The sequence below is a fragment of the Grampus griseus genome (assembly GCF_964374135.1).
Source record: "Grampus griseus genome assembly, chromosome: 13".
Taxonomy (NCBI): domain Eukaryota; kingdom Metazoa; phylum Chordata; class Mammalia; order Artiodactyla; family Delphinidae; genus Grampus; species Grampus griseus.
Window position 1 is genome coordinate 37,284,820 of NC_139007.1, and position 11,030 is coordinate 37,295,849.

Genomic DNA, 11,030 nt, shown 5'->3' on the forward strand with positions numbered 1-11,030 from the left:
CAAACTAAAGATCCAGAGTCTACGTAGACTCTGAAGTCAGACCTGGACTTGAACCCTGCTCCATCACTTTCTAGGGGTCTGACTTTGGGAGAGCTTCCCAACCTCTGACACCTCAGTTTTCTCATCTGGAAAATGGGCTAATAATACCTGCCTCACAGGGGTATGATCTTCACTGAGATAATGTGTATGGTTAGCAGAGTGCCTGGCACATAGTAGGGACTCACTAAGCTGCCACTTCTGTTGCTGTAGGATCTATTCATTATAGTGTGGCTTTTGAAATCTTTCATTTGTATAGCAATTGCTCTTTTTCTCAAGCACCTTTGCAGGTGGTATTTTGTATGTGCACCTATGAGGTCAGTAAGGCAGACCTCATTTCTGAGGCACAGAGAAGTTAAGTAACTTACCCAAAGCCACATAGCCAGTTATGGTACCTCACCTAAAACCATAACCAAAGTTTCCTGACCAGATCCCAAGTGTTTTCTGTTTTGCCAACAAGAGCAGAGACACATCTTCCTACACCATATCCTCTTCGTCAAGCACTCAATCAATGTTTGCTGGCTGAATAGGCTAATGTTAAGGGAGCAGGTTAATTTGCTTTTTAAGGTAAAATAGTAAATCCTATTTTTAGGGGAAGAGAAGGTATTACTTGACATTTTTAGAACGTCAACAAAATGGGTATGAAATATATTAATCCAATAACGGATGTTTCTTCTGTGCTCTGTAGCAGAAATGGTGGCTGGAATAATTAAATAATTCGTTTAAATTCTATTCTGCAATATGGTGGTGTTTATGTTCACAATACTCTTCCCCCTTATTCCGTACCACCATTAAATGCATTAAATTCCATGCATTTAATATTTTGATCTATCCTGGTTTTTTAGCTAAGCTTTGTTCCAAACCCAGGAACTCCAGCCTGCTCCAACCATGAGATGGCAGTGAAGGTGACCAAGTGAAAGAGCGTTTTTGACTGAGTAGGTTCTAAGTCCTGAGGCTAGAGCTTGTTGAATCAGCAGATGGAGTCGCAGCCTGACTCTCTGTGGGGACGTGCTGCCCTCTGCTGACCATAGGAACCCCTCAGCTCTCACTGTCAAAAAATAAAATAAAACCCCTCCTTTGTGCCGACTATAAACACCCTGAATTTTTGAAGCCTTGTAAAGCTAATAAACCGCAATGAGCTTCCTTGACTATTAGTTCCTTTTTTCCCTCTAGAGACTCTCAAAGAAATTCTCTGAGGTCTTAGGCTTCAATCAAACAAGAAAACAAATGTAAAGTGTAGGAATTGTATTATTTTCAAATGCAAATTGAGTAGTAGGATGCCTGCCTCTAAGCATCCTGGGGATTTTTTTCTTAAGGAAATGAAACAAAAAGAAGTAACTCTTAATCTCCTTGGCCAGAATTTAAATTCAGTGTCTCCATTGTGTGTTGTCAAGGATGTGAGAAAGCCAGTCTTCTCATCGACACTGATGGGATTATGAATGGAATTTGACATCTATCAGTATTAAAAATACATATCCCCTTAGACCTAGCAGTTCTAATTTTAGGAACTTAATTTAGGAACAGATATACTTGCAGAAATGCAAAAGAGTTTTTGCAGCACTGCTTGTAACAGCAAAGGATTGGAAATCACCTAATTATCCACCGATAAAGCCCCAACTAAAGAAATGATAGCATGTCCGTATCACGAAATAGTATCAGTCATTTAAAAGAGCATAATATATACTACAAAGAAAAATAACCAAATAAATTCTTAAGTGAATAAAAGTAAGATGCAGAACACTGTGTACACTAGGGTACTATCTGTGTTGAAAGGAAGGAAGGAAGGAAGGGGGAAAGGAAGAAAGAAAGAAAGAAAAAGCTAGACAGAAAAAGAGATTATTTCCAAAGGGATACACAAGAAATTGATAGTGGTGCTTGCCTCTGAGCAGGGAGCTGGCTGGGCTAGGGCACAGAAGAAGTAAGAGCCATTTTTCATTACATACTGGTTTGTACTCTTTGAATTTTGTACATTACTTATTCACAAATAGATAAAATCATTTAAATAATGTCAATACATTCTGTGGCTGACTCCCATACAGCAAGTGTGTGGAAAACGGATTTTTTCTGGCCCCCGGGAAAGAAATTCCTTGTACCCCACCCCCACCCCGCCTTCTCTCAGGAGCCCTCCTTCCATCATTCACAGGTTCTTGAACAGAAATTATAGTTTTGCCTCAGCTCATCCGTCCAATGACAACTGTGAGACCAATTCTCTCGAGTCCAGATGGTACACACACAAAAGCTTTCAGGAAAAATGAAGAACGGAGCTGAAGAAAAAATAATGAGAAATCACTTGGCAAATCATCTGTTTCATCAGTTTATTCTCCCTGCGGTGTCTTGAGCGGCCGAGGCTGTTAGAGGAAGAAGAGCTTGGGGTTGGGGGTTGCTTCACAGGAAGGCCTGAGCTGGGAGGGGTTAGTCCCTTTAAGGGAGCTTTTAAAGATTCCCCTTCCACTCCTGGGCAGAAGATGGAGGCGAGGGCTAATTTGGTAAATCCTAGCGTGGGTGAAACCCTACTTCATCCTCACAGAAATGAATCTTCAGGCCACAAGAGTGCTACATCATTTGCCATTTACATGTGGACCCTAAACGACCCTTGGCTTGGGAATAATGAAACTGGAAGAGTGGTAAAGTATAGATATTTTTTTCATGCTCCTATGATTTTTAGTCTTATTTCCATATCCTTTGTTTGTCCAGGTCCTTCCTTTTACGTTAGATTTCAGGCAAGAGGGTCCCTTATGCTACAAGAGATTAGTAAAATTTTAAGTGGCCAGGAAAATTGGATTAAATATTTTTACAAACCTAAATAATGTTATAACATGTAACACAATGGTCCATTTCGTAAAATGTGACATTGTGCCGGAAACAGGAACCACATTTTCAGACTTTGTGAAATAAGAGTCAACCATTAAAATAAGATTAAGTGATTTTTTTTTTTTTTTTTTTTGGCTGCACTGCACGGCATGTGGGAAAACTTAGTCCCCCAACCTGGGATCGAACCTGCACCCCCGGCAGTGGAAGCACAGAGTTTTAACCACTGGACCGCCAGGGAAGTCCTAAGGCTAGGTGAATTTAATAAGCTAGGTTGAAAAGGGATTTCTCTATTGAGAGCCATATCTATATATATAGATCTTTGAGTTTTTAAAAAAAGTCCTCTCAACATTTTTTTACATATTTTTTTCTTTTTCAGATTTTAAGTGTAATATTTTAAGGTCCAATATAGAAAAATTTGGAAAATACAGAAAAGTACAGTAAAGAATATTAAAATTACTCATAGACCCCTAACCAGAAATAACCACTAATAATAAATTTTTTAGTATTTTCTTTTTGATTATGTATATACTTATGTATTTAGAGTTTGCTGGCTTATTTGTTTTGCTGAATTAGGAGCAAATTGTGCATAAAGTTTTCTATCTTGTTTTTTCCACTCAATAGAAAACAGTAAAAAAAATTTAATCATAAAATTTGAGGCCACATGACAAGATTAATGAAATAATGGGGTGACCTGTGCAAGCGACCAGCTAGGGTTTCTGCAAGATCCAAATTCACCCAGGTCCTCCTGGCTTCAGTCTGGTGCACTGGTAGCATTTATTTGCTCCAAATATCGATGGGGATGATTCAGGGTTCAGGGGTTGGCAGGACTTCCAGGACAGCAGTGTCAATTTCTGGACTCTTTTGGAGGTAGGAGAACACTGGGTCTCTGCATCCCTGCTTTCCAAGAAGGGATGCTCTGTCCCTTGTCCTCTCTCTACATTCCCCACACCCCAGAAGGCCTTTAGTGCAGCCTTATTAGAATTAGAAAAGGGGAGCTGATAAGGATGAGAGCCAATAGCATTGTATCTGAATTTGTATTATCTCAGGACGTATTTTTGGCAGCCTTTACTCTATTTTTCTTTGTCATTACATGTTCTTCAAAAACATTATTCATAATGACTGTACAAAATTCTTTCTTATTGAACGTTTGTTCCTATTGTAGATAACCTCATAAACATTCTAACACACGTTTTGTTTTCATTCCTGGTTATTTTCTTAATGGTACATTCCTAGTTTGGATCTTGAAATGAACTGCCAAATTGTCATCTAGAAATGTACACTCACAACAGCAACGTGTGAGATCGCCAAACCCACAAACCTTTGCTGAACGTGAGAATTATAATATAAAAATATTTTAAAATTTCATAGGAGAAAAATCTCATTTGGACTTGCATTTTCACTATCAGTGAGATGAAGCTTTTTTCAGTTATTTATTAGCCATTTGGATTTTTCTTTTTATGAATTGTTCTGCATACATTTTGCATATCCACAGAAGTGACATGTGTCATGAGTGTGCTCAGGGTGAGGAGACAGTAGACTCAGATGTCATTTGGTTAGGTCACATAGAACCTACATATGGAAAGGATGCAGAAGTAAGTCAGTGCAGTCAGCCGGGCTTCAAAGCAGAGAGATCTACAGTATTTTCCAGGCTAGTCAGAACATGTTTTCAGACCCTGAAATCCTCCTTGTGGGTGTACAATTGCAGATGATAAAATCCAGGTGAATGAGGGTGAGATCAGTACTTCAGGAAGCTTACTGGTCTCTCTCAACACCCAGTCTTACACACTTGAGGCTAAAACAGTTCTGTACATAAACTCTAAACAAGTACTACAGGCCACCACCACTGGACCTGGAGCACCTCTTCAATCTTGGAGTTATTATGCTTCCTGATTACAGGGTATGGTGCCCTGAGGCATGAACTGGGTCCTCGTAACCACTTTCAGCCTCAAAGGAGAACACATCCTGGTTCAAGTACATTTTCAAAGTTAGAATATTTACTATAGGTCTTAGTTGTCCACATATCTGTGGGTGTCAAACTAATAAGTATTTTTTTTAAATATATTTATTTATTTATTTTTGGCTGCATTGGGTCTTCGTCGCTGCGCAAGGGCTTTCTCTAGTTGCGGTGAACGGGGGCTACTCTGCATTACGGTGCGCTTCTCACTACGGTGGCTTCTCTTGTTTTGAAGCATGGGCTCTAGGCGCGTGGGCTCCATAGTTGTGGTCTGTGGGCTCTAGAGCGCAGGCTCAGTAGTTGTGGTGCACGGGCTTAGTTGCTCTGCAGCATGTGGGATCTTCGCAGACCAGGGCTCAAACCCATGTCCCCTGCATTGGCAGGCGGATTCTTAACCACTGTGCCACCAGGGAAGTCCCTAGTAAGTTCTTGAACCAGCGAAAAGCCTCTTCCTGTTGTGTTCTTACGTATTGTAAGAACTCTTTACATATTAAGAAACATTCGCTCATTAGAGATTTGAGTGAGGCCTTTGCTCATATGCTTATATCTGACCAGAGTCAAATTAAGTATAAGGACAGCCAGACAGTGCCACGTGTACCAATCTACAAGGGACCCTTCAGCATCAGAAGTGAAATGAGGAAGAAAATATTTTCTTTTTTTTTAAGATTTTTGTTTATGTGTTTTATTTATTTATCTTTGGCTGTGTTGGGTCTTTAGTTGCAGCACGCAGGCTCCTCGTTGCCGTGTGCGGGCCTCTCTCTAGTTGTGGCGTGCGGATTTTCTGTTCTTTTGTTCAGACGTGCAGGCTTAGTTGCCCCACGGCATGTGGGATCTTAGTTCCCTGACCAGGGATTGAACCCGCGTCCCCTGCATTATAAGGCGGATTCTTTACCACTGGACCACCAGGGAAGTCCCGAAAATATTTTCTTTAAAACCATCCTCTCCAGAGAATTCCGTATGTGGTTAGAAGCAGTATTTGATATACACTTGGGGAAGTACTTGAATGAAGTAATATCCAAACTGTTAACCTGTTTTCTTGCTTGTTTTGTTTTGCCAGTTAATTTGCTTAAGATAACGGAGGACACGTTGAATGGTGCTGCCACTGGGAGTTCCTCTCTCTTTAAATTTCTCAAACTCTCCTCTAAAGAAAGGTAGAAGGGAATTCCCCAGTGGTCCAGTAGTTAGGACTCCACGCTTCCACCGCAGGGGGCACGGATTCAATCCCTAGTCAGGGCACTAACTTCCTACATGCCACATGACGTGGCCAAAAAAAAAAAGGTAGAAATATTTTAAAATATTGAAGGTACAACAATTAGTTACCGTACCCAGGGTACCCAAATGTCTTGGTTACCTTTTACTTATTCTTAGCCCTTTTTTTCCGCCCCAACATGCTAGAGGATGATAGCAACCTACATTAGCATCAATATCTCTGGACAGCAGCAATTCCCAGGGGAGTCATTGGGAGCACAGGTCTGCCGGGAAATCAGACCCTTCAGAGGGAGTGTGGTTTGAAAGAGTTTCCTAGAGTTTAGAATCACTAGTGATGGTATTATAGCTTTATTAATTAGCGATAAAGAGTGTAGCATAAGTTGTAAAGCGTTAATCAGTAAAAAGCACACATATGACACAATGAGTAAACAAATAATTTAAAATAATTAGTATTTATTCCCTGACTGTGTACCTGCCATCACAAATAAGGAAGTTCAGAATATAGTGCTTAATTTGCAATTTTTTCCCTTTAATTGCATCTGCCACCTGCTGTTAATTTGAAGCAAATTAAACCCTGAAGGCAGCATCCAAAAGTAAGAAGACTAAGCAGATTTCACTTTTCGGCAAAAATTATACAACAGCTTCCCCATCTTCAAAACGGTGAGTCATTCTTTTCCAGATGTGATAAACTATTTTCTGTTTCAATAGCATGCCCCAAGAAGTGACACGGTGATGCCAAGGATATGACCACCAACTCCCTTCTGCATGCTGGGCTACATAAGCTACATGAAACCCTTATCTCTTTGGGGTTCTATACCAGTGCTGTCCAATATAATTATAACACAAGGCACATATTTTAAATGTTCAATTTTCTAGTAGCCACATTAAAAAAGTAAAAAGAAACAGGTAAAATTAATTTTGGTAAGGTATTCTATTTGACCCAATATATCCAAAATATTATCATTTCATCATGACCTCAATATTAAACAATTATTGATGAGATCATTTATATTCTTTTTAGGCTCCATGTTAGTTATCTATTGCAGCATAATAAATGACTACCAACTTAGCAACTGACAAGAACACATTTATTATCTCATTGTTTCTGTGCGTCAGGAATCTAGGCATGACTTAGTGGATTCTCTGCTTCCCGGTCTCTCAATCAACAAGGCTGCAGTCAAGGTATAAACCAGGGACAGGGTCTCATCTAAGGCTCAGCTGGGGAAGAACACTTCCAAACTCACACAGTTGCTGGCAGGATTCAGTTCTTAGTGACAAACTAAGGGGTTCACCTTGCTGCTGGCTGTCAGCTGGAACCCACTCTCGGTTCTTTGCCACATGGGTCTCTCCATAGGGTGGGTTACTTCATCAGAGCCAGCAAACAAGAGTCAGTAGAAAGAGTCTACCAGCAAGATGGAAATTACAATCTGTGTCATATAATTGTGGAAGGGGCATCCCATCACCTTTGCCATATTCTGTTGGGTAGAAGGAAGTCACAGGTCCCACCCACATTCAAAGATTCCAAGAAGGTGTGAGGCAAGGATTATTGGAGCCATCCTAGAAACTGTCCACCACAGTACTATCTTTGAGATCCACTGTGTATTTTCCACTTACAATACCTCTCAAGTCAGATCAACCACATTTCAAGGGCTCAGTAGCCACTGACTAGTGGCTACCATATTGGACAGCAGTATTCTGTAACAGCTTAAGCCCATACATCAGGGAATTACAGGATACCCGAAAACCGGTGTAAGCAATCATGTGTTTATGTGGACAACTTAAACTCAAAAGAATCGAAAGTATAAAACATAGAAGGTTAAAAACATTTTGTTACTTTTAATAGGTAAAGAACTTGGGACTTCCCTGGTGGTCCAGTGGTTAAGACTCCACGCTCCCAATGTAGGGGGCTCGGGTTGCATCCCTGGTCAGGGAACTAGATCCCCCATGCCGCAGCTAAGAGTTAGCATGCCACAACTAAAATCAAAAAAAGATCCCATGTGCTGCAACTAAGACCCGGCGCAGACAAATAAATAAGTATTGAAAAAAAACCTCTTATTACTATCATTTTAAATCTGGATCCTCAAAGCAACTAAGGCCAGGAAAACAGTTTTGCATTTGTTTTTACAATTTTATATTATCCTTCACACTTCCCCTGGCTTACTGGGCAAGTCCTATAGGCTGAGAGAAAGAGCTAAACAAAGGCAATTTACAGAAGGGTTAGGTAACCATAATATCAGAGGGCTCCCAGAAAGATATCTTGGTGAGTAATCTTATACTTTTCCCCTGCCTGATTCCTAGCAGGACCACTTTAGCCAGTCAAAACAAAGAATCGATCCTTGCATAATATTTTACCAGAAATAGGAGGCTCAGAGGAGGGATGAAGATGGGGATAGTTTCCAAGCAATTCTCCAGTTTCCCACTTGACCCCTGTGCGAGGCAGCCCTGTGTGAAGAGGAGCTGATCCCTGATAAATTAATTAAACAAGGAGGCCATTAGACTGAGGTGGCCCTCTGCCTTGGCAGCCTACATAAAAGCACACCCAAAACTAAGCCTGTCACTGCCTCAAGATTTTGAAATTGAAACCGAAGGACAACCCATCACAAACAGCCAAATAGGCTTTCCCAAATAAGGCAAACACTTAAGCTCTATAGCCAATCAAAAAACTTCTTTGCGGGCTTCCCTGGTGGCGCAGTGGTTGAGCGTCCGCCTGCCGATGCAGGGGACGTGGGTTCGTACCCCGGTCCGGGAAGATCCCACATAACACGGAGCGGCTGCGCCCGTGAGCCATGGCCGCTGAGCCTGCGCGTCCGGAGCCTGTGCTCCGCAACGGGAGAGGCCACAACAGTGAGAGGCCCGCATACCACAAAAAAAAAAAAAAAAAAAAAGCTTAAAAAACTTCTTTGCTTTACTTCTGCATCTGTTCTCTAAAAGTCTTGCCCCAGCCCCTATCAGTGGAGCTCTCTTAACCACTTCCAGTTTGTTGTTGCCCAATTGGAATGGATGTTTGCTGAAGTAAACTCTTCACAATTTTAATGTGCCTCAGTTTATCTGTAACAACCCCGAGCATGAGCTGGTAGAGGAGTTTGCAGATGGACTGCTTTTTTTACTAAAGCCTAGGCATCCCACATGCAAGCCAATGGGCTCACTCTAGCTCCTCCGAGCTCTTCGTGCCACACAGCACTCAGTTCAAGTGTTCACTCTATATGCAAATGTGCACTTGTTTCAGCTGTTCACATGATATGTTCATGCATCTGTTCTCATGTCTTCCTCTGTCACCTCTCTAAAGACAGCCCCAAACCTACCCTGACTTCTTGTGGGAATTTCCAGTCCTACCTCCCCAACTGCCTCCTGGATATTTCACTCTGAATATTCCCCTTTCATTTTCAGCCCAACATATCTATCAGCAAATGTCAAACGTTAAATGCCCCTCCGTGGGCTACACAGCCTCAGCAGGGGCTGGAGGCATTCTGCAGAGCCAAAGGCAAGGTGGGGAGGTGGGCATCGAAAGCCATATAGCAGCACTGCCCGGGTCAGGGCTGTTTCCACACAATAAAGAGATCCTATGAATTTTAAAGAGTTTAATCTTCTCAATATACATAATCATATAGGTCGACATGAATGAATCAGAGTTATTTTCCCTTTCTATGTCCCAGAAAGCCCTTGACTCTGGAAGGGGAAGTATTTCCATTAGTGTGCCTCAGTGCGACCCTAGGTAATCCCTGCCCGCATCAAACACCAAGGCTACAGGGGTATCCCCAGTCCTGGGGAAATGGAGTAAAAACCTCCCAAGTCATGGTTCCCCCGGTGACCATAACTGGTAGTACAAAATCATCCTAAATCTTCATCAGTGACTCACAGTCAGATGAAATATAAGATTCATAAAATGTATACTGGAGCCCAGGGCGAAGAAAGGATAGCGTCTAATGTGACTTTATGTGACTTGTAGGTAATGAATGGGAAGGATAGCACACTTACACAAATGTCCGTACTCATTAAATTCTTGTAGTAGAAAGAGTAACATCATTTTACGAATCATATAAAACAAAGAGTATCATGATGGTATGACACCATCGTTCTCTCCCACTCACCTTTCACCAAACAATTCTGAGGCTAAGATTTCATTCATCATCAAGATCTGAGCTAATATATATATTTTTAAATTGAAGTATAGTTCATTTACTGAGCTAATATATTTGTAATAAACAAAATTCCAGACCCGGGATGCTATAGACTGAATGCATCCCCCTAAAATTCATACTGTAGGAGAGGAAAAAAATTTTTCCCCATCATTGTAAGTTCTTGGCTGGGGCCCCTGTAACAAGACAGACTAACAAGAAAAAAATGAGTTTTTTAACATGTATACCTCATGTACACATGGGAGATACCCAGGGAAAAAATCAGTAACTCTCAGGGAGAGTTAGATTTTAAGCTTAGGATTCAGGCTTAAATGTCATCTTCAGCTAAAGCACAAAAAGAAAAGGTGTAGGGGAGGCCAGTTATGGGTTGGTGACCAGGAAAGTTTGGTGGCTTCTCCATTGATGAGTCTTTAGTGATTTAGAGTCAACCTTTCCTTCCTGGTACAGAAAGGGAGTCACCCTTACAAATGGAGATTTCCTTTGTAAATACAAATTTCCCTTACACAAAGGGAAAAAGGGTAACTTCTACTCTGTTTTCAGAGGTTCTCCTGTGTCTGTTTCTCAAAATAATCCTTATGCCAAAGAGGCATATTTTGTGGTGTCATATTCTATGATCCTTCAGTATGTTGAAACCTAATCTCCAACATGATGGTATTTGGAGATGGGGCCTAGGCAGTTGATTATGTGATTAGGGATTAGTGCCCTTATAAAGAAACCCCAGAGAGCTCCCTCACCCCTTCTGCCATGGGAGGACTCAGTGAAGACTCAGTGAGAAGAGGACTGTTTATGAACCAGAAAGTAGGAGAAACTGAATCTGCTGGTGCTTTGATCTTGGACTTCCCAGCCTCCAGAACTGTTAGAAATAAATGTGGAATTCTGTTACA